This window comes from Jaculus jaculus, chromosome 12, assembly GCF_020740685.1.
Source record: "Jaculus jaculus isolate mJacJac1 chromosome 12, mJacJac1.mat.Y.cur, whole genome shotgun sequence".
Taxonomy (NCBI): Eukaryota; Metazoa; Chordata; class Mammalia; order Rodentia; family Dipodidae; genus Jaculus; species Jaculus jaculus.
In genome coordinates, this window is record NC_059113.1 from 42,246,767 (window position 1) to 42,269,902 (window position 23,136).

The 23,136-nt window shown below is 42.8% G+C and overlaps 1 protein-coding gene across 3 annotated transcripts in view; it reads left to right on the forward strand.

Moving 5' to 3' along the window:
- Positions 1-23,136, forward strand: part of Dlgap2 (DLG associated protein 2) — an 802,536-nt gene that overhangs the window by 313,198 nt on the left and 466,202 nt on the right. The gene's annotated exons all lie outside the window — the stretch shown is intronic.

The following is a 23,136-nucleotide window of genomic DNA, read 5'->3' on the forward strand; positions in this document are numbered from 1 at the left end:
TTGGGAGTAATGGTCTTATCCAGAACTATAGTGCTCTTATTCTAAGAAGACAAGTTCAGTCTCCAATGGATCATTATTATTTTGATAATCTCTGAATACTGGATCAATTTGGAAGGCAAGAACTGCTCTGGCTGGCTCTCGCTTTATTCCAGCAAGGACGCAGCATCTGGGCTGTGGGTTCAGTGTTCCTCTGGGAATGAGTAAATCCAGGGACCTGCAGTTATTAAACCTTTGCTTCACATGCAAGCAAGAGGGAGGGAAGCTTGCGGAGGGAGAGAGAGAAGGATTCCTTTATGATGCCTTGTGCAGTAAGGGCTCTTTGCTCTTCCTAGCTGCATTTAATAGGATGAGAGGGAAAGGAAGAGTTGCAGGCTGGATGCCTGCTGTGAACTGCTGCCTGTCTGTCTTTTTAACCAAAGCCCCTTCCAGGTCAGGAATTTAGTGCTGACCAAGTAAACCCTCCTTTGCTTTGTGGGAGTGTCGTGGGAATTGCTGAGGCTTTGGATGAAGCATACTTTGGAGTGCACAGTATGACAGGGGACCCTGAGTACTAGCCACTGTTCATCCGAGCCAGCAAGGGATTTTTCATGGTGGGGAACTCTGTAGCTGGTGATGAGTCCCCTGTGAGCATCAGAAGTGAACACGGGGTGTGTTTGGTGGGCTCTTTCCCCACATGTTTCTCACCAGGCTTTGTTGATACGTTTCGTTTTCTTTTTGCTCTTCCTTGTGAAAAAAATGCACGTCTCTAAGTAGAACTGTCATGCCTTACCCCTTTCCAGTGAAACTGAGTGTCAGTAAAGGGATTTGTTATTGTCTGAACATCCATCCAGGTAATTGCCAGCTTTCCAAGTTCTTTTTATAAATGGCTGGATTATCGCAGGGAGGGCTTATGTGCTACGAAGAATTGAGCATGTCCAGAGAGAAGCTGTCATTGGCTTCTCCGTTTCCAGGTGAATATTGACTGCTTCATTCATAATTTTGTCCCTAGTGCTAAGGTCTGTCATCCTACAGCAGCTCCGTGTCAAAATGGAATTTTGTGGCTTTAAATCTGTTCACACAATAGGACGAGTCAGCGGGAGTGTTTACCCAGCCTCATGACTCATGTTTTATCTAGCAACAAGTACTTTCTTACCCACGATCACCTATCGCTGGTGCGACTCACCCAAGAGAGCTCGCAGCACAGCATGATGCCCTAGCACAGCAGCGATATGCATGCCAGCCTTTAGTATGTATTGTGGCCCAAGTCAGAAGGTGTTCTGGAGAGGAACTGCAGAGACAGGAGTTGGAGGTCGTGGCACAGCCAGATGCCTGACAAAGACGCAGGTGATCCTGCCAGGAAGTTTAATCCTCACCTAGATGTGTAGCAGTTTTTCAGTACTAAGTACCGGTGGGTAATGACTGCCGCTTTGTTTTAAGCCAATTCACCTAAACATATTTATAGTTAAATATAGAGAGTCAGAAAATAAGTGATGCATTATAACAGTGTTCGCTGGGAAAGCATAACCACAAGATGTACACACAGGGCTCTAATGTGCCACCTGACAGACCTTTCACAGCTAAGATAGAATACTGTTTTAGGACCTTATTCCCCTTGCTCGCTTTATCAAATCAACATTAATAACCTCAAAATCACATGCCTTTTTTTCTAAGATGATGTCACTTTTACTTAAATGACATTTAATTTGATAGCTTTTTTTTCAGTGAGTGAGTGTGTACATTAGTGGATTAAACTGAATTCTGTGGAGGATTCCTGCAGCATGGGCTACTACACTCTTGACATGCCTGATGTATGAACAGAGCTCTGCGGTCATCTGTGCCCTGTTAAAAAGCATGGCCCCTCTGGCTTCATCTCATTTCACGTTGCCAGCAGTACAGCCTCCCCTTGCCCCTGCCCCTGCCCCGACCCATCCCCACAGCCCTTCAGTCCCCAAATAGAGAGTCTGTGGAAGGATTGGGAAAGGCTGATAGAGGACAAGCCTATGGATGTCAGAGGAGGTAAAAAGGCAGCTGAAGGATACAAGCAGTATTGTTGGTGTTTGAGTCTTGAGATAAAACCAGACACCCACACACCCCATGTTTCTAGTTAGTGTACAGTGTGTGTGGGATATTTCTGAATCAGTCACACCTCCATATGCATAGTGTGCTTTCTTGATGCATTTAGCAGCCTAAAACAGTTATCCACCCCAGACTCTGTGCATGCTGCATTCATTCAAGACCAGGAGGTTGCTTATAGAGATGCAGCTGTTGCCAGAAGTTTAATTATTGGGTCATTATTTTATTTCTGACTGGTAATAAAATTAGCATTTTCCATATGTCTAATGTCAAGAAAAAAAAAACTGTAACATTTCTATGTGAAATTGTGTTCCTGTCCACATATATTTGTTAAAAGTTCAGTAACGATTGAAGGCACATTTATGCAAGAACCTTCCTTTCTGTCTTTTATGCTTTTAGTTTTGTGGACTGCAGCTTAACATACTTTACATTGGCTTCTGAATTGCTGATACATGACTTAATGGTCCTCTTATTTATTACTGAACTTTGGACAGAAGAACTTATGCATCCTTTTATAAATGGTCATCAGATGTGTTTTGCTCTTGAATTCCTTCTAATCCAGTATCTCTCAGACAAGCATCATCTTCTTAGATTATTCCATTTCTGGTTATCTCATCCCCATATATTCCTCTTGCACTATGGGATAACAGAGACAGAATCCTGATTACTAGGCTTCCTAATTAGTCATTTAGGATGGCACATCTGAATAACCTGGACTCTAAGAATTGTAAGAGATCATCTTAAGCTATTTGTGACTGCAATTCTGAGGGGAAGTGCTGGGGTTCTAGAGAGCCACTGGAGGAGAAGCAACCTTATCTGAGTTTCTTGCTCCAATTCCATGTCTGGCCCGAGGTCATGACTGCACAGGGAAGGTGTTCCTGAAATGCTGTCACTGGAGCCTGGGTATGCTCACTGGGGCAGGGTGTAGGATGGGTTAATAAGGATAATTCTCTTCACCTACCATTGTCCTTGGAATATGATATGGTTACTGCTGCCAGGATGGATGGAGCTCAGCTTTGGCAGGCAGCTTCTCTGGAGCAGGAAGAGGAGAATAGAGTATGCCCAGAAAGGAATCCAAGAGGGGCATGTATTAGTGGGCCCTAATCACACCTAAAAATTTGCTTCTTGGCTGCCATTATGAATGCCTAGAGCTGTTTGCAATTTGGGCTTGAACCACCTGCTCTGGGACCTGTACAGACACCTTATTCTTCTTATTCTACATGTTTGGGTTTGGTTGGGAGACCAGTGCAACCTGCTTCCCTTCACAATTTGGTTGACCTTAGGTGGGGTGTAAGGTCCTGGTGTGGGCTTCTACCATCACTCTGAGAGTGGATGTGCAGATATCTGTTGTTCATCGGTCATGCCTGGACCTTGCACCTCCTGGTTGCAGGCCCTGTCACTTTCTGACATGCCTTCTCATGGAAGGACTTGCAAAAAGAGCCAGTGCCCAAATGTCTTGCAGAAGACATTCCTCCTCCCAAATAGCCTGTTGTGGTTTCCCTGATAAACTGGTGATCCTGATGGCCCATAGGCAGACGTGCAGTGGTGGGATGGGCCCACTGTGGGGATACTTGTCCTCTCTGGGAAGAGGAGCAAGTAGAGCCCAGCCTTGGTGGCCTATTCTGTCACACCATTCCCTCTCTCACACACCCACATCTCAGCCCTACACACATCTTAGGACCAGCTGCTTCAGACTATTTGCAGATCACAACTATGAGATTTGTGATGAGTGACCAAAGATTCTTTTACTTTTAAAATTATTTTTGGACTCATTTTTATTTACCAACAAAATTGAGGAGCAGATGTAGAGACTTCTCATATGATCCTCCCCTTTCCAGCCTCCCGCTTGCCAATATCCCCCTATCCCTAGGCTGAGCATTTGTCATACCTGATGAAGCTACAAGACTTGTCATTGTTGCACAAAACCTACAGTTTGCACTGCATGTTACTCTTGGTGTCCTGGTGTTGTATGTTCTGTGGTTTGGACAGGAGTATAATGAGATGAATTACATGGGCAAATTTCATTCTCTGAAATCCTCCATGTGCTCCACATGGGCACCCTCCCCACACCCCAGCCCCTGGCAGCCACTGAATATTTCCCTGCCTCCATGTTTTCCTTTTCCACATGGGGTTATAGTTGTAACCTTGCAGTCTCTTTTCAGTATGACTCTTTCCCCTTAGTCATATGCATGCATGTTTCCTCCATGTCTTCCCATGGCTCTAGCTTGCCTGCTTGCTTGCTTCCTTCCTTCCTTCCTTCCTTCCTTCCTTCCTTCCTTCCTTCCTTCCTTCCTCTCTCTCTCTCTCTCTCTCTCTCTCTTTCTTTCTTTCTTTCTTTCTTTCTTTCTTTTTTAGCACTAAGTAGTAGTCCACTGTCTCAATGAACATCAGTTTGTTTTGCCATTCACCTACTGAAGGATTATTTGCTTGCTTCCAAGTTCTGGAAGTATTAGTGAAGCTGCTGTGAGTATCCTATGTGGGTTGTGTGTGACAGATATCACTAGCTTCTTTGGGCAAATACAATTAAAGATGGTTACTGGAGTGTATGGTTAGAGTGTGTTCAGTTTTGTGAGCACTGGCCCAGCTGCTTTTCAAGGTGGCCTTATCATTTTACATTCCTATCAGCATTAGCGAGTTCTGGTTGTTCCAGCACCTTACTAGCATCAGGTAGTGTTACTTTTGTTGACTGGGATCATTGTAATGGCTGTCCAGTCACATCTAAGGTTTTATCAGTGGACAGGGTATTCTTGTATCCAGGTACTATGCTAGCTTTTTCTACTACTAGAGGGAGAAATGACAATATAAGGAAGAGAGGGATGGAAGCCCAAGTGAGGAGATGAGGACAGGGAAATGAGAAAAAGAACCAGTGGTATGTGTGTTCTCAGCCCTGGTTCTACTCTCATGTCTTATCCAAGGCTGTGGTACATCCCCGTTCTGAAATTGTGCCTCCAGGGGAACATTTGTTTTTTCCTTCACTTTCTTTCCAAGCTTGTCTTTTAAAACATCAGCTCCATTTTTTTTTTAAAGAAACCAAAGCCATCTATTGGTGTAGCCTTAAATGCCTGGATTCCACGTGGGTGAGGTTTTGCTTCTGGCCATTCATACCTTTGCTGGTCCAGACCTTGAAAGATTCACAGGATGTACCTAATGGAAATAAAGTTCTGCAAAGAAAAAACAACATTAAGAACGCCCCGCTGGAGTGTGACAGATAGTGCTGCCCTGTGCTTCAGACACACACATTTGTTGCAGCTGACAGGGTGACAACATTTTTAGTTGCTGGAAGAATGATGCAGCCCAGATGAATATTTCTAGAGGAGTGATTGGTCTCCAAATCATGTCTGCTGAGGCAGTCTTTTTCAGAGGACTGGGCTGGAGGGCAGAGAGGGGAGCAGGTATGGGTCACAGAGCTAAGCTGGCTGCCTGTTAGTTGGAGCCAGGCATTGTTTTCCACAGTTGGACCCCATGAGGAGAGCAAATGACTTCTCAAACACTCACCCCTAAGGTAAACTATAACATTGGTACAATAATGTACAAATAAGACAAATCAAACCACAGACATATTTTTTATTGTTTTGATTTAAGGATGCCTGTGGGGATTGGTAGGACTTAAATATCTGAGTGAGACTAAGCCATACCTTCTTTTTGCACATATATGTATTGAAGTTTCTCCATTTACAGAGAAGACAATGGGGGAGAAGATAGCCTTCAAAGCCTTTCTCTCCTTGCTAGCATATAAAATGGGTGGATGGATGGACGAGTGGATGGATAAAATCACTCTGTATTCTTTCTCTGCATACCTAGGCCACTTTGCAGTTCTGGAAGGGGTGTCCTTGTTCTGAGTGAGCCTCTTTGCTGTCACTCCAGGATGAGACCTGAGACAGTGCCTGAACACTGTCTGGTATAGGGTGGCCCCTCTATAGATACAGCTTACACTCATGTTTAGATGGTGCTTTTAAAAACTCCAGTAAGCATCATAGCTATAGTCTCAGGCAGGTCACAGTTATAGTTACTGTCAGCAGATTGTCTAGTAGGCTAAGACTCGGTATAGAGCACAGTTCTGTCTAGGGACATCTTCTACTGGGTACACTGCATTGATTTCTTACAGATTAAGCCGTTTACAAGGTTGAAGGTAGGAGATGATCTAGGTGCTGTTCTCTTGGTTTTTCTTTTGTGGAATAACAGAAATATTCCTTTTTAGATGTCCCTGGCACTAAGTTAGATCAACCAACCACACGAGTGATGGAGACAGCCACCACTTACTCAATGTCTAAAGAAATCTGGAAGAAAGGCTCACCCAGGCCCCCTCCAAGTCTTGACTTTTGGTGGTTCCTTGAATGACAGGAAGAACCTCTGACACTGACACTCTGCTTCACATGCACCTCAAGGAGCCAGCATAGGCTTGTGTCAGTTCTGATTCAGGAATTGTTCACTCATGGCCATCTGATGTCTTTCTGGGTCACACACCTTTTACACAGCAGAGTTATTGTGTTTCCTCACTGCTTCAACTTTTCTACATTTCATTTTCCCCTTTTCATTATCCCTCCACATAGTTCACTCAGCAATTCCAATCTTTAGCATTGAGCCGTAAGCATTTGTGAGCATTTTCTTGCATCTCCTCCAATCTGTTCATACTGTCTGAGGTGTGCAGCTCAGATTTATTTTTATAGGATGCAGAACTTGAGTGTGTGGGTGTGGTTATGAATGTGATGAATATATGTATACATGTGTGTGTATCTGTAATGTATGCACATATGGGTGTGTATCTCAGTTAAATGAAGATCATCAGACATCCAATTATTTTGACAAAGAATGAGCTCATAAAATAGTGATAGGCTTTTCCAATGTGGCCCTGGTAGCTGATCATGGTTACACAACATCTGAGTTCAGGAACTCAGGGAGATTCTGGCTGGAATTAGATGCTTGCAAGCATTCTCTGTTGCATGTGATGCCTGTCTTATTTGCGTGTTGTCCTTCAGCCAGTCAGTACTGCCTGGTGTCGAGAAGCATGTTGGAAGCCACATTGATCCCAAGTGAAATCTTCCTTGAGACTCTGTCTCATCCTGATTCAGTCATGCTTTGGGTTATTGCACAGCATTCAGCACAATTGCTGCATGGATGGCAGAAGATGCAGGATGCTGCAGTGAGACAAAAGCTTCTGATCTAAAAAAGTGTCACCACAGGGACCACAAGAGGTACTTCTCCACCTTCATTGATGACGTTCTTCAACCCTGAGCTAGAAATCTGTTTACATCTTCAGCCCCTTCCTCCCCTCCACATCCATGATTCATCCATTCTTCATGTGTAGCTTTCACAAGTTTTCACCTGTTACGATTTACTTCATGAAAATCCAACAAGTCCCATTACGTGAACTCTCCCTCTGGTACTCTCAAATGGGGGAATGATCTTGGAAACTTGGAAGCCAGAGGCTCATAGCATATTCCTGGGAACCTGGAGTTTGTTTCATTTCACTATGGACTTCTCTCAATGCATGGCAAGTCTTAGAAGGCCGGAGGTACAGCCTTATTCCTGTTTCCTGGATGTTTGGCCCTTGTTGGATGGATTTGAAGTATTATTTGACCTTGCTTTTTTTTTTTTTAAATAACAAATGAAAACAGGAAAATCTATTAACCATTGTCCTCTTTTGGGGAAGATGACTGTTACTAAGAATACTGCAGATGCACATGCCTTTATCACTAGTGGGTTCTATGGAGAACGGAGAATTACAGTTTCTGATGTCTGCACATCGAAGGAAGCTGATACTGCTAGGCACACACCACAGTGGAAAGCTGTGAACTCCCAAGGGGAGTTTCAGTGTTTGAGAAAGGTCAGGCAGAGCTGGGTCTGAATCTGTGGACAATGTGTTCTGAAGGTTTCCTTGTAGACTAAAGTGGAGGTGATTTTCAAGGGAAGATTGTTTCTGTGTGGACTTTAGGGAGTTTCTAGGTGATGAGTCAGGGATTTTACCCATCCCTTGGCTTTCACTCACTGTGCATACCTGTGAGTGCATGTGGTCCATGCTTGTTTTGGAAAGCATTTTATCCAGGGTGGCAAAAGTCCATGGCTGGACAATCATAGCACATCATTTTGAATTGAGGCAATTTCCAGTTCTAAGTGTGTTTTTAACCTTCCTGAACTACTTTTAAATGAGACGTAATCAGTCCTAGGAAATTATTTGAGATCACAATTGTCTTCTGCCTATACAATGTATCAATTTATATATTTTAAGGTTTTAATTAATTAATTAATTTCCAAGGGGAGAGAGAGAGAGAGAGAGAGAGAGAGAGAGAGAGAGACAGAGAGAGAGAGAGAATGGACATATCAGGGCCTCTAGCCACTGTAAACAAACTCCAGATGCACCACTTTGTGCTCTGGCTTTACATGGATCCTGGGAAATTGAACCTCGTCATTAGGCTTTGCAGACAAGTGCCTTAACTGCTGAACCATCCCTCCAGCCCTACGTTTTCTTTTTAAAATTACCCTAAGACTAAACTTTCAAAATATTTTATTTTTATTTATTTATTAGAGATGAGTGGGAAGAAGGGGTGCACCAGGGCCTCTAGCCACTGCAAATACATGCACCACCATGTGCACTGGCTTATGTGGATTCTGGGGATTTGAACCTGAGACCTTAGGTTTCACAGGCAAGTGCCCTAATCACTAAGCAATCTTTCCAGCCCCAAGACTAAATTGTTGCTGTTGTTGTTGTTTTGAGGTAGGGTCTCACTTGGCTCAGGCTGATCTGGAACTTACTCTGTAGCCCAGGTTGACCATAAACTCACAGTGATTCTCCTACCTCTGCCTTCTGAATGCTGAGATTAAAGGTATGCACCATCATGTCCAGCTAGGACTACACTTTTTAATTGGATATAATATAGTCAACTCATTTGCTTTATTAAATTATGTGGAACTCTCAAGTTACATGAATGACATGATGAAGTAGTTGTTTTATGATATTTTTTGAACAATCACCAAAGTACTGAGCAGTTAATTACTATAATTGCAGTATAGACATGGTCACCTTACTCATGCAAATACTAATACCAGTTCATGTGTTCGGCATGGACAAGAGTTGACCCAAAGCTGGCTGGAGGAGATGGCTCAGCAGTTAAAGGTACTTGTTTGCAAAGTTTGCCAGCCTGGGTTTGATTACACAGTACCCATGTAAACCCAGATGTACCATGTGACGCATGCACGGACTTTGTTTCCAGTTGCAAGTGGCCCTGGAACACCCATTTTCATTCATTCATTTTTTTTCTCTCTCTCTCCTTACATACAGATACATAAATCACCCAAAATAGGCATCATGTATACCCTCCCTTCTCAAAAGACACTGAGTCCCCCAAATCACTGATCCAGTATTTATATGCCATGAGGAAAAAGGTTGATATGGGTACAATTGGTGGCCATACTGTGGTCATATCGAGGCACCCCTGGGCAGTTCGTAGGCTGGCTGAGTGACTTCTATCAGCATTTACCACACGTGGGCTTCCGTAAGAAATCCTGAAACTGCTCCTCTTTACCATGGTACACGTGGATGTCAAAGTTTTCTGCTATCTATGGCAGAGTCTGGAGAACAAATTATGAGTGTCTTCACTCATTTACCTCCACAGCGAGGTTGTACACATGGCATGCATATTGAGTATTCACTGAAGAAAAGGCACAGCTTCCCTCACCAGATACTTTTTTCACATGCCACTCATTGTTTTATTGGGGCAGAGACAGAGAGTACAGAGTGACAGGGGACTTTTAGTCCAGGCTGCCTGGCCACTTCCTTCTCCTCTCTCTCCCTTTCCCCCTGCCTGCATTTTAGCTCTGGCTGGAATTCACATGCCACATAAAGATATGCCAGTCAACAACTGTCTCCACACAGAAGAGAATCCCTTTCATCTATTGGTATTATAATCATTGTTAACTCACATGTGAATACACTCTTCACATGATGGTGGTGATGCTGTTATGACACAACACACTGTGATGCCCATCATATAAAAGCACAGTGCACACATTGGTGCTCAGCTCCCAGTGTTTGATAATGAACAAGGAGTCACAGGCTGTCATGCTATGCTTTACTGTTAGTTTAGAGTGGATGCCTGCTTGCAGTGATTTTCACTAGTCTATAATCTGTACTGTCCTGCAACAGTTCTACCTTTCCTGTTGGTATGAGTACCCCCTGTGATGTGATGTCTACAAAAAGGGATTGCCTAAGTGTGCATTTCTCACAAACATCCCTTTCATTGAGGAACATGTATCTGTTTGATCTGCTGGTGCTTCAGGTGGATATGGATTCTAGGCTTTGAACTTGGGGAAAGGAAGAGAAGTTTCACCATTTGTCTGCATAGTGATTGGCTGATCTGTGCCTGACTTGTGTTACCATCAAATATATCCTCAGGATGATATGTGCTTGGTACAATTCTACCCAAGAAAACTCAACCACTCAGGAAAGGGTTTTTAGGTCCTGTGGGTGGATGGGACTCACCTCATGAAACTGCTCAGTCTTGTGGTGGCTGGTGAGCAGTATATAGTGTGTTTCACAAACATCACAGGCACCTTGGTGTGCTCGGTGTGTGAACAGAGGCTGTGGAGCCCAACTGCATACTTTTTTGTAATGATTTCCATAGGCCCTCTAGGGTCATCCCTTTTGTGAGGAGACACTGAGAAGCCTGGCATGGCACAGAGAAAAGATGCTTGAAACATTTCAGGAATCAGTTGTATGACCCAGTGTTTGGTTCCTATCTATACTGTGTACACACAACCACCAAATGTCCATTTGAGCCAGACAAGTTACCTCCTTTTCTGGAAGGGTGATAGCCTGGCAGGCTTTGGGGAAGTCTCTAACTTCTTGAGGCTGTCTAGGAGTGTCAACCATGGAGACTAAGTGTGGGGGAACAGAGGAGACAAAGCAAGAGCCATGGTCAGGAGGAGAGCAAAGGAGGCTGCTTGAGACTGGTCTGTAATGTGCTAGAATATGCCTGCAGACATTATGGAAGCCACTAGAACACTTTAGATGCTGTTAAGTCACTATTAACATTTATTCTCTAGTAATATGCTACAGCCTGTGGGTTTGAGCACCTGCATTCCATTCATACTTGCTCCTTTCCTCCTCCTTTCTAGTGGACCAAACATGTCTTATGTTGAGGAAGGGGCCTGCAGGTGTGTTGTTCTAGTTAGGGGCATGGATGGGCTTTGTGAGTGACATGTGTTAGCAACTCTGCTTCCCAAATGCTTCTTTTTAACTAGTAGACCTTGTAAAATGAAAAGTTGCCTTTTCTCACTGTTAAAGACCATCAGCCACAACTCAGGTATGTGAATGCCTTGGGGCTGAAGGTTTCTCAAATAGCACAAATCTGTATATATATATATATATTTTACTTTGTTTGGTCCTGGGGGGCTGAAGTCTTGGATCACAGTGCCAGGGGCTAGTTCCCTCTGAGGACCAAGGGATAGTGTGAACCACGCCTCTACCAGTTCCTGGGTTCTTGTTTGTTTTTGTGGAATCTGTCAAAGCATCACCCCATCTCAGCTCTGATCATCACATGGTGATCTCTCTCTTGATGCATGCATGCATGCATATCTGTCTCCTTAATGTCACCTTCTAACAAGGACACCAGGCATGTTGGGCCTGCCCTTCTTCAGAACGACCTCCCCCTAACTAATTGCATCTCAATGGCCTTATTTCTAAACACAATTACAGCCTGAGGCCTGGGGCTAGGACTTGAAGATAGGAATTTGGAAGGTTACAATTCTTCCCAAACAGCTAATAAGAAGAGCTAGTCATGGAGTACAATTTTTTGCTATACCTAAGGTTCTTAGGAACACAGTGCCACTGATGGGGTAGGGCCTTATCTCTGAAAATGAGTACCTTTTTTCTATTCCAGTTGCCATAGAAATGTTGACTTTTTAGTGGAAAATCACTGGACCCAGACTGACTTCTCAGCCCTACTGGTAACAAAGGTGCTTGGTGGACACTTGACCTCTTATTGCCTCATTTATCCATCCTTAGTATAAGCATACCAAAAGCATTGACTAGTCATAGCCATGGAAGAAAAATTGGCATCCATATGAGATTTTATTTTTTAAACTGCCAGTTGCCACACAACATTTATTGGAATATCTGTGAGAACTTCTCATCTAGGTTTTGTGCTGAATATGGTCTATGGTCTTGAAGACATGTTGCTTCCACAAAGAGAGGTCAGCCTCAGCACTTGGTTCAGACTAATGTAATTTGATATATCCAGCTGTCCTTTTCTGCCAGGAGTGGAAGCTGCTCGTGTACCTTTCCACAGCTTCTCCTATGCAGCAACTCCTGACCATATCCACATACCCTGGAGCCTGTACAGGTTTTCCCCAGACACCTCTGTTCATAACCTGGTCAGTTTTCTGACAATTGTCTGTTGCATAAATTACTATCTTGTTACTGCTCTTTTTGACTGCTGCCTGCACTAGAGGGTGAGTCTGAGCTTTGGGGTCAGGAAGAGAGGATAGGATTCCACTGGGCCTTGTGTGGGATACCTACTCCTTCCCATGTTTCCATACTTTGATAACAGTGAAGATCAGTTCCAACCCATCCAAGCTTCTCCCACATAGTTAGTGGATCATGCAAGGCTTTTCACCAAGTTCAGAATACTATAAGAAGAGTGGTAGATGGCACTATTTCAAAAACCGTTAGACTTAAATTATAAGACCAGTTTTAAGCTTATCCTGGACAGTAAGTACACACTTAACATACCCTATTCTCTCTGTGTGTGTGGTATGAACACTTTGAATTAGTCCATTTGTAGTCCTGTATGAACCAGCAGTGAAACCTCTATTACCACTGTTGAGCCAATATTGATACATTATTAACTGAAGTCAGTACCTTAATTCTACCAACTGATGACAAGTTTCCACCATGACAGTGCCATAGAGGGGCCTCAACTAATCTAAAGCTCCTCATTGCTCCAACTGCTCATCCTTCCTCCTCCAACCTCTGAAACCCACTCCTTTCTTCCTGTCTTTATACTGTTGTCTTTCCCAGAATGCCATCTATTGGAGTATACAGCCTTGGAAGATTGACTTCTTTCACTTGGCAATATGGATTGAAGGCTCTTCTATGTCTTTCCATAGCTCACTTGTGTAAATGCGAAGGGACATGATTGCCAGATCACATGGGAAGAGTATACTTAGTTTTGTAGGAAGCTTCCGACTGTTTTCCAAATACCCACATCAATTTGTATTTCTATAAGCAATACATGAGAGTTCAGGTACTATACTTAATCGCCAGCACTTGGTGTTTTCCATGTCTGGATTTTGGCCAACCATCAAGTTGTAGTGGAATCTCTTTCTTTTTTCTGCTGCTCCTCTCCTATTCTCTCCCCTCCACTTCCCTCCCCTCCCTTCCTTTCCTCCTCCCTCCCCTCTCTCTCCCCTCTTTCCTTTCTTCCTTCCTCCCTTCCTTTCCTCCTCCCTCCCCTCTCTTTCCCTTCCTTCCTTCCTTCCTTCCTTCCTTCCTTACTTCCTTCCTTCCTTCCTTCCTTCCTCCTTTCTCTTTCTGGTTTTTTGAGGTAGGGTCTCACTATGGCCCAGGCTGACCTGGAATTCACTATGTAGTCTCAGGGTGGCCTCAAACTCACAGTGATCCTCCTACCTCTGCCTCCTGAGTGCTGGGATTAGAGGCGTGAGCCACCCTGCCTGGCTGCACTTGCATTTCTTGACTGTGTGATGTGGAACACCTTTGACATACTTATTTGACATCTCAATGTCTTCTTTCATTGGTGTTTGTTCAGATCTTTTGCATATTTTAAGGCATATTTGTTTGAGACAGAAAGAACAAGGCAGAAAGAGAGAGAGAGAGAGAGGGAGGGAGGGAGGGAGGGGGAGAGGGAGAGGGAGGGAGGGAGGGAGGGAGAGAGAGAAGAGAGAGAGAGAGAGAGAGAGCGAGAGCGAGAGCGAGAGCGAGAGCGAGAGAGAGAGAGAGAGAGAGAGAGAGAGAGAGAGAGAGAGAGAGAGAATGAGCATGCCGGGGCCTCCTGCTACTGTAAAGGAACTCCAGATGCATTTACCACTTCGTGCATCTGGCTTTACTTGGGTACTGGGGAATCAAACCTGGGTCCTTAGGCTTTGTAGGCAAGTGCCTTAACTGCTAAGCCACCACTCCAATCCCTTTGTGTATTTTTAAATGGATTGTTTGTTTTCTTATTGTTGAGTTTCAGTGGTTTTGCATACCAGTTCTTTATCCAGTATATGCTTTGTAAATGTTTTCTACTTAGGACTTTTCTTTATCTTAAGTCCATATTTATTTAAAAGTAGTGATATTTTAACTTTTTGTGGGCTATGGGCTGGTTGTTTTGGAGAAATTTTCAAAAATACTTAACAATCTTGTGAATAGCTTGCTTATGAAGAGCTGTGTGGCATATTAAGCACCCATTTGGACTCATGAGGTACCTTATTTTGTTACTCATGGTTTTTCCCATATAACCAGGCTCTTCAACCAAGAAAGATGATTGATGCCCATGCATTTTATCTCAAGAACACTGACTGACTGTGAACCATGACTAGGAACCTCCACAGGTGGAGGAGGTATAGAGACAATTATAATATGATTCAAAAAATAAAAAAATATGATTCATGAACAGAATGAAGTTATCATCTAGGTAGAAGGAGAATCTTGGGCATAATTAACAACAGTTAACACTGAAGTAAAAGTGTCATGAGATTGTGTGGGACACAACACAGAGGACATGGGTCAGGGTTGGCCTAACCTGGGCCTGAGTTCCTGGAGTTAGGAGCGCTGGATTGGGCTTGATGTGCAGCTGGACTCTAATACAGAATGAGAGATGGTGTTTTAGAGTATGGTGCCATGTGGCATCCAGGAACCGCCAGGCATTGTGACAATCTAATAAACACCTGGACATTGTTTCCCATGTGGTTCATAGTTCTTTATGCTATGCTTCTTCTGGTGAACAAGTGAGGAACTGAGAGGGAATGCAGAAAGTGGTCAGAGTGTGAAATTTGGACTGAAGTGGGTGCTAAGAGCTAGAGAACTATTGTTGTAACTGACCAGTGAGGGTGCTGTGCAAGTTCTCCAGGTGAGGCTGGAGCAAGGCCACCCTTGGCAGGTGTGGACTTTCATGTTAGAAATCTTTGGATCTTTATTTTCATAAGTGCTCATCTTGTAGTCAGGTACACAGTGGGTACCTACCTCATAGTCTCTCACCCTAGTGCTGCTGCATTCTTTCTCCTCTGGGGCTCTTCTCTGTCAAGTGCCCTGTTAAAGCTCCTACGGGCCACTTTCCCTTTAGGGCTCTCATAAAAGATGTGCTTCATGTTGGTGCTTAGGAAACACCAGCAGCCCATGGACTTTGTGCTCAGTCTCAAGCAGAGGTGCCTTTAGTCAGCAAGAGAAAAGACAGTGCAGGCTGAGCTCTATCCTTGGTGCTGAATGAGCAGTCTCGCAGAAGGTCTGGCAGCCAGGCTTGCTAGTTTACCTCTTGGCTTCTACCTCAGACTAGCTCTCTTCTTAGAGAGGCTAACACATTTCCTTTTTCTTTTCAAAGTCATCATGAAGCATTTTTTTTTTACTAGGTCTAATGCACTTACATAGTACTCTGAGGAGTTGCCCATTTTATTTTTTACCCGAATTTTACTGTGTTAAATATTGCTTTAAAGGAATAACTGCCTATTATCTTAAGCACCTCGATCTAGAATATTTCTAAAGATGGAGGATCTATAAATAACTGGATGTTTTACCAATATAAAGTGATATGTAAATTATTTTTGTACACACAGGTGCTATATTTGATATATCAAAATTTAAAACTGGTGCTGGATATAGTGTTGTGATGGTGGACCTGTAATCCTAGTGACATATAAAGATCATAAGTTTAAGGCCAGCCATATATACCTCGTGGACTAAAAATGAAACCCAGACTTTATTAAGGGGATTAAAAATGGTAAATTTCTTTATCATTCTCTTCTTTTTACAATTGAAATAATTATATTTGCATGATTTGATCTTGTTACATTTCTGAATGTTTGCTAGTTTATGAAATAGTAACATTTATAGTAAGATCACATGTATATTAGAGTGTCACAGGCAGTATTGAACCTTTTAGCCTGTGTGAGTACATGTAGATTTATGCACACAATTTGAGCCTCATAAATATACATCTTTAGTTACTGCTGTCTATGTTGCTAAATTCTGGTTCATAATGAGTTAAATATTTTAATAGAAAATTATCAGTAGGGTTTCCTCTCCTATTGGGGCATTCTGCTCATTCATGATTCCCCCAGACTTCCCTCTGTGGAGTTTTTCTGGTATTTTGACAAGTTCCAAACACCATCACATGCTCTAAACTTAATGTCACTCACAATGTTAAAGATACAACACTCAGTAAGCATGTTCTGGACTCTGACAATGAATGGACATCATTGTTATATCTTTTTTTCCACTTTATTTTTATTTTTGGTTGCAACAACTTTTTTCTGTACATAGCACCTTCATAACATCTGAGGCAGTAAGTATATAAGATCATTGATATTTATAGGAAAAATAACAACACTTTACAAGAAGTTGACTGGAGTGATGAAATGAACAGTTAACTGTAAATAGTATCTTCACATTCATTTTTAAATTTTAAAAAATATGTAGCCATACATTTTAATCCAAGAGAACAAAACAAAGGGAAAAAGACATTTAAGATACATGAGTATTCTTTTTCAAACTAAATACACATTTATAAGCCTAGGAATATTGCTAAGTATCAAACTGGTAAGGAACAAACTATAAGATACAAAATAAACACCTTCATTAACAAAAATATATAAACTCTGTTTTCATTTTTGAAAATTTATTTTTAAGAAGGTAGAAGAAAATACCTGGAAAACTATCTTAAATATATAAATTATATGTGCATTTTATGCTATATAAATATCTTTAATTAATAAATAATACTGTACTTTTATTTTTTTATTATTATAGTCACTGAATACATTCAAGTTGGTACCATTGTTAGCCTCCTCCTGTCCTCCCTCCTGCACTGGGACCCTCCTTTCTCCACTGTTATATCTTAGCTTTGAGTATTTAATCCCTTTCCCAGATGACATCAGAAAGCTCATTTACATATAGTTTTAATCAGGAATCCAACAACATATATACATGATGTAGCCTCCTGACTCCTCCTATAGTCACTGTGAGTGTGTGTCTCTTCCTTCCGCTGCTCTGAGCAGCGCATGCAGTTCTCACAAAGACCTGCTTGTTACTAAAATACATGTTCTTGGGCGCTTGCATTGGAGTAGAGTGAAGACTGTTGTGAATTTTGTGTTCATAATTGGAAAATAATTTTCTTGGATTTTTTTGTAAAAACAGCAAAAGTATTTTCTAAGCAATTTGTTTCTCTGCCTTTGTTTGTCCTTCAGGCCTTTACATATCCTCACTTTCCACATTTAAAACATTGCATCAGTGCTGTGCATGGTAGTGCATGCTTGTCATCCCAGCACTTGGGAGGCAAAAGCAGGAAGGTCACAAGTTGGAGAACAGTTTATTTATATAGAGAAACTGTGTCTCGAAAATCCAAAAGCAAAATCATGTTTATGGTTAATAATTGTTTAATTTTAGTTGAACAGCAGTGAGTTGGGACACTTCATGGAGAAAATCCATATCCACCCTAAAGGAGGCATGAATGTGGAAACAGACTAAAAACGTACTTATAATTACACACAAAAGGAGAAGCTCCTGTCCCCACAGCATGCTTGCTGAAGTCAATGTTTGACATGAGTGGTTGGACACAGCCTGGCCCCACCCAGTGTCAGTCTCTGTCTGTGTGCATCATCTTTTGGAGAAGATAATCTGAAAGGCTCTGTGAGGCCAAGTGCCTGGGCTGCAGGAAGGATCCACACTCTCCTGCTCAGAATGTCATCTGGATGGAAAGTTATGAAAGGACTGAAACACTGCTCAGGGGAGGTCATCACTGGTAACTGATGTGATTTTGGAAAGTAAATTCAAGATAGGCTGTTCCTAAAGCCATTAACTTATGTAGGGTAGAACTAATGTATTTTTCCCTGGTCTCTTTTACTTATAGAAAATATAAAAATGGTCTGTGGGGGACCTCAATTATGTTGAGATATTAAAATAGGTCAGAATTCACTGGAAGGGAAGATATATCTTGACCATAATAGATCACTTAGCTGTGAGAGTTGATTGAATTGGTCAAGGTCCCAAGACACTAAGTGAGAAAATATCTTCCCTGTAAAAGGTAACACTTTGGACAGGAACATGCTACATTTTAAAAGGTGCTTTCATCATCGGCTACCACTCAGCCAACCCTGGGTGGCAAACACATTGTCTTCTAGCGTGGCTAGATCATTTGTCTTCTATCACATATGTCTCTACTGAGCAAGGCCATGGGCTAATGTCAGCATCTACCCTGAGATGTTTCTTCTTTAATAGTTTGTTTTCAGAGAGACAGGCTATCACTCTTTATGTCTTAATTTGTCCTTGCTTGGTTTATGACATAAACCCAGATATCACTGGGGATATGGAAGTTATGAAATTTCTTTTATGATGCCCAAGTGGGTATTTGATTTTTAAATTCAAATTAATAAACTAAATATTTTGAATTTAGTCCATTCATTGCATAAGATATACATGTGTGAATATTTCAAGGCAGAATTTACTAATGATGTTTCCCTCACAACTATGCTAATATCATGAATAGTTGAGAACTATTGGTTGGGCAAGCTGGGGCAATTTAGAACACACTGTTCTAAAGTGATCTCAAAAAGGAGGATTGAAGGACATCATTTCCCATGTGGGCATCAGTGCACGATTCAGAAATTATGCACTGTTCCAAGAGTTAGACATCAAAACCATGAATGTGCCTCTATGAGTAAAGACGGTTTGTTTTGCACCACAGTAAATGCTTGTCTTAATATAGAAGGTGACTCATGTAACTAGGGGGATGGCCAAGGTCTTTTCTTTCAGTATTCTCAAGCAAGATTTCAATACATGGTGAAAATGTCTTACTTGGTTGTAAAATAAAACATTTTTGTAACATGAGCACTTCTTGGAATCAGTAAGAATGGAAATACCCATTCATTAAACATTCATGTTTCCAGCATTTTATATGCAAGGTTTTCTGCCTGTCTTCAATGAAACCATCTACCGATACCAACTAATACATCTAAGCATACATTCTTCCCAGACAGCATACAAAGCCTGCCTTTCCTCTGTGTCACCATCCTTACCTGCTCCACCTGGACTCTTTGTAAATACTCCATCTTTGCAATCTCAGTCTCTGCTTCCCTCCTATCTCTCGCTTGTCTTGGTGCATGTGTTCTTAAGATCCCTCTGTCCTGAAGTCCATGGGATTCTGAACTTTTTATCTCTGGCTGTGTTTTCTAGCTAACTTCATCTACCAAAGCTTTTCCTCCCCATAAGAGCTGCACAGTCCTCTCAGGTTCTGAACCCAACATCTGTCTCAGAGGCCAGGGCAGCACCTCCTTTGTGTGCCCCCGTGTTGAGTGTGGCTGGGCTACTATAGTCTCAGATACTAGTTTGTTAATCATTTAGCCTCATGTATTGCTGCTTCTTTTTATTTAAAGATTTATTTTTATTTATGTATTTATTAGAGATAGAGAGAGGGAGAGAGATAGACAGTGAGTGAGAATGGGTATGCCTGGGCCTCTAGCCACTGTAAATGAACTCCAGATGCATGCACTACCATATGCATCTGGCTTACATGGGACCTGGAGAATTGAACCTTGATCCTTAGCCCTTGCAGGCATGTGCCTTAACTGCTAAGCCATCTCTCCAGCCTGCTTGCTTCTTTTTATTCCCAAGAGTGGGCATTTTCCAATGTCCTCTTGTCTTCTTTGTCTTCTCTCCTGCACCTCTTACATCTGATCTCATTTCTCCAGATGTCACCTTGGCAACTTTTATTCCCCAAAGTGGACAATAGCCTTGATGTGTGTCTATACTGTCAAAGCCTCCTTCCCAGGTCAGTGGATGCATTCACCTTGACAATCCATCATTGCACGAACAAACCACCTCCAAATAGAGTTCATGTCCTTCCTCTCCAGCCATACATATTTTGTTCAGCTCTCATTGGCACCACCAGTAGATGCTCATGCTTGGAGCCCCATGTCCTTCCTGCCTCCTCTCTGTCCTTTCCAGAGTTTCAGGGTCCCAGGCCATCACTCTGATCTGTCCCTCATGTGCCCTTCCTCAGGTACCTGTTTCTGGGTTGCAAATGACCTGACCTGTCACTTTCTGGAATACAGCTCCACTTTTGTCGTGGTTGCAACTATTTCCCCTTCAGGTACTGCCTTCACTTTGCTGTCCAAGTCAGCTCTGAAGATGGCCTCCTACTAGGCATCTCCCAGACATCACCAGCAAGGCACTGCCCCTTCCTACATTGCAGCTCTCCCTCCTAGCAGGCCTGTGACTCCTGTGCTATCCATGTCATCCATGCAGCCAACACCATTGATTTGTCCTCCAACCCTGTGGCCTTGACAGACTTCAGATTTCCAGTAAGGGTTTTTCTCTGTATTGTCTGTTAGTGAGTCAGGTTTGGGAGGGTGTTCAGGGCTGGAGCATTTCAATGCTAGATTAAAAAGCCCTTTCTGGGAAAGTTCCCTACAGAATGGAGACAGAGAAGAGGGAGAAGACGGTACTAACACATGATATATCCATACAAAGTTTGTTCTCAATAACCATAATATTTAGAAAGCCCTTTCCTCTCTCTGCATTGTTGGCTTCTTCCTGCCATCTGTGAGAGTTGAGTGGTGGTGCTGCCTGAGGCTAGGTATCAACTAAATATCAAGTCAGTGTCTCACTTTTCCCTGCCTGTGAATTAGGCAAGGTGATAAAATATCTGACTGAAAGAACTGGAGTCACAGCCTTTTTGGGGTCTTGGGACAAAGAGGCAAAAGAGCTGGTTTCCTCCCATCTCATATCATCTAACAGGTTCCACAATTGTTGCAGCTAAACCAGCCCATACAAAACCCCAAACCACCCCTCAGATATCACCTGCCTTATTAAGTACTGCTGTTGGTCTGCACAGGCATGCAAGCCTGTGCCACATCTCAGCACGAAGACAAGAAACTTCTTTCCCTTGCCCACAGGAGCCAGCGTGGTCTCCTTGAGGTGTGGTGTCCTCCTGCCAACCATAGCCGGGTTGGGTCCCTCAGAAGCAAATGCCTGGGTGGGCCCTGACTCAGCTGCCTTTGTCTTCTGGGGGTCTTTTCCGTTCATATTTGGCTTTTGCACTCTGAGTGCCCTTCCTCCTTGCTGGTGGCTGGCAGATCTGAGGCATTTCCTTAGAACTTGGATTGGAAGTAGGTATTTTGCAAATGTGCTGAAAAATCTAGTTTTGTACTGATTTCTAGGCCAAATAATGCCGTTCTTATTAACACTGAGTTAGTGACTCAACAAAGAAGAGAGGGGGGATGCAGAAGAAGAATCAAACTGTGTTTAGAATTTTGTCACTTATCATGGTAAGTTAAGGAACATAGGTAGGTAGGTAGGTAAGTAGGTAGATAGATAGATAGGTAGATAGATAGTTTTTTCCTCTGGAGAGTGTTTCTACAACAGGAGCCCCATTTGTTCATCATATATGGATTCATTCCATCCTGATCTACTCTGCTGTTTGAAAGACCTGGGGTCATCTTCCCACTTGGAGACTCCCACTGTGACTGCACTGTCCACATCCCACCAAGTGTCTTTATGGCCAGCATGCTGGGGTGATGATAGTAACCACAAGACATGACTAGGAAGGGAGAGTGGGTAGGAAAGAATGGTTCTCGCCTTAGGCCTTGGATATGGCTGCTGCTCTGCTGTCCCGTCCCAGGCTCTGCTATTGCTTTCTTGGTGTCTGCTGCTGTATGCCAGCCCAGGTGGCTCTGTCCCAGTTGTTGGTACAAGTGGACCATGCTAACAACTATAGCAGTTTGTGAAAATTCATTGCTGGGGTGGTAGACATAGGCACTGGCAGGATGGGCTGATCAAACAGGGCAGCTGGAGGCTCAGCTTCCTGCTGAGCATTTGCTGAGCCCCAAGGGTGCCACTATAGGCTCAGGCCAGAGCCTTAAGCTCCAAGTCTGTTTATTCCAGGGCATCCTGGAAACTGGTTTTGGGTTATTTTTCCCCTAGTTTTCTGCCCGACATAGGCTTTTCTTTTGGTACAAGTGCTGAAAGGGGGAAAACAATTCTCCCTTTGCCGAGAACTCTTGTAAATGGACATTGCATGTGAAAACATGTTCAGACTCAGGTTGAAGTAATCTGTGTAACCTTTGCAAGTGCAGTTAATATTGGTATCCAGCAGCTAGGACTGGGTGTCCTTAGCAAGCTTCCTTTTTCTCCTTGGATCCCAGTTCCCTCACCAAAGCTTTGACTCAGATTCAAGGACCTGATATTTGTCAGTGTCTGTCCAGAATCTCAAAGTTGGCCTTGGACTTCCATCCCAGGAGAATGTTCAGCATTCAAAATTATCTTGAATCATATGGAAAAGATAGAAAGCATCTACCTGCATAGCTTTCTCTTTGTGAGCCTTCAGGTTTGTTCTTGGTCTTGTAAACATCATTTTCTTTTCCTTTCTTTTCTTTTCTTTTCTTTTCATTTTTTTTTTTTGAGATAGGGTTTTACTCTAGCCCAGGCTGACCTGGAATTCACTATGTAGTCTCAGGATGGCCTCGAACTCACAGCGATCCTCCTACCTCTGGCTCCCAAGTGCTGGGATTAAAGATGTGCACCACTATGCCTGGGTCATAGACATCATTTTCTAAAATATTGACTAACCCAGTGTGATCCCACTAGAGCAGGGAAGCTCTCAGATAAGTGCAGAGAGTAGAGGGAGGGATCTGTAGCACCCAGACAGGCTGTACTTATAACCAGACAGAAATCCAATCTGTCTGTCAATCTAGAGTTGGTATGGGAAGTATAAGGGGTCATCTTTACATCTTACTCCTTTTATTGGTACGTAACAAGATAATCATTTAAAGTGTGACTGATAAAAACATTCACAAAGAAAGAAACAAAAACTCACCCAACACTCCATACCCAGGTTGCAGACATTGGGTGAGCAGCCTTCCTGCACTTAGGTTTTACTATGA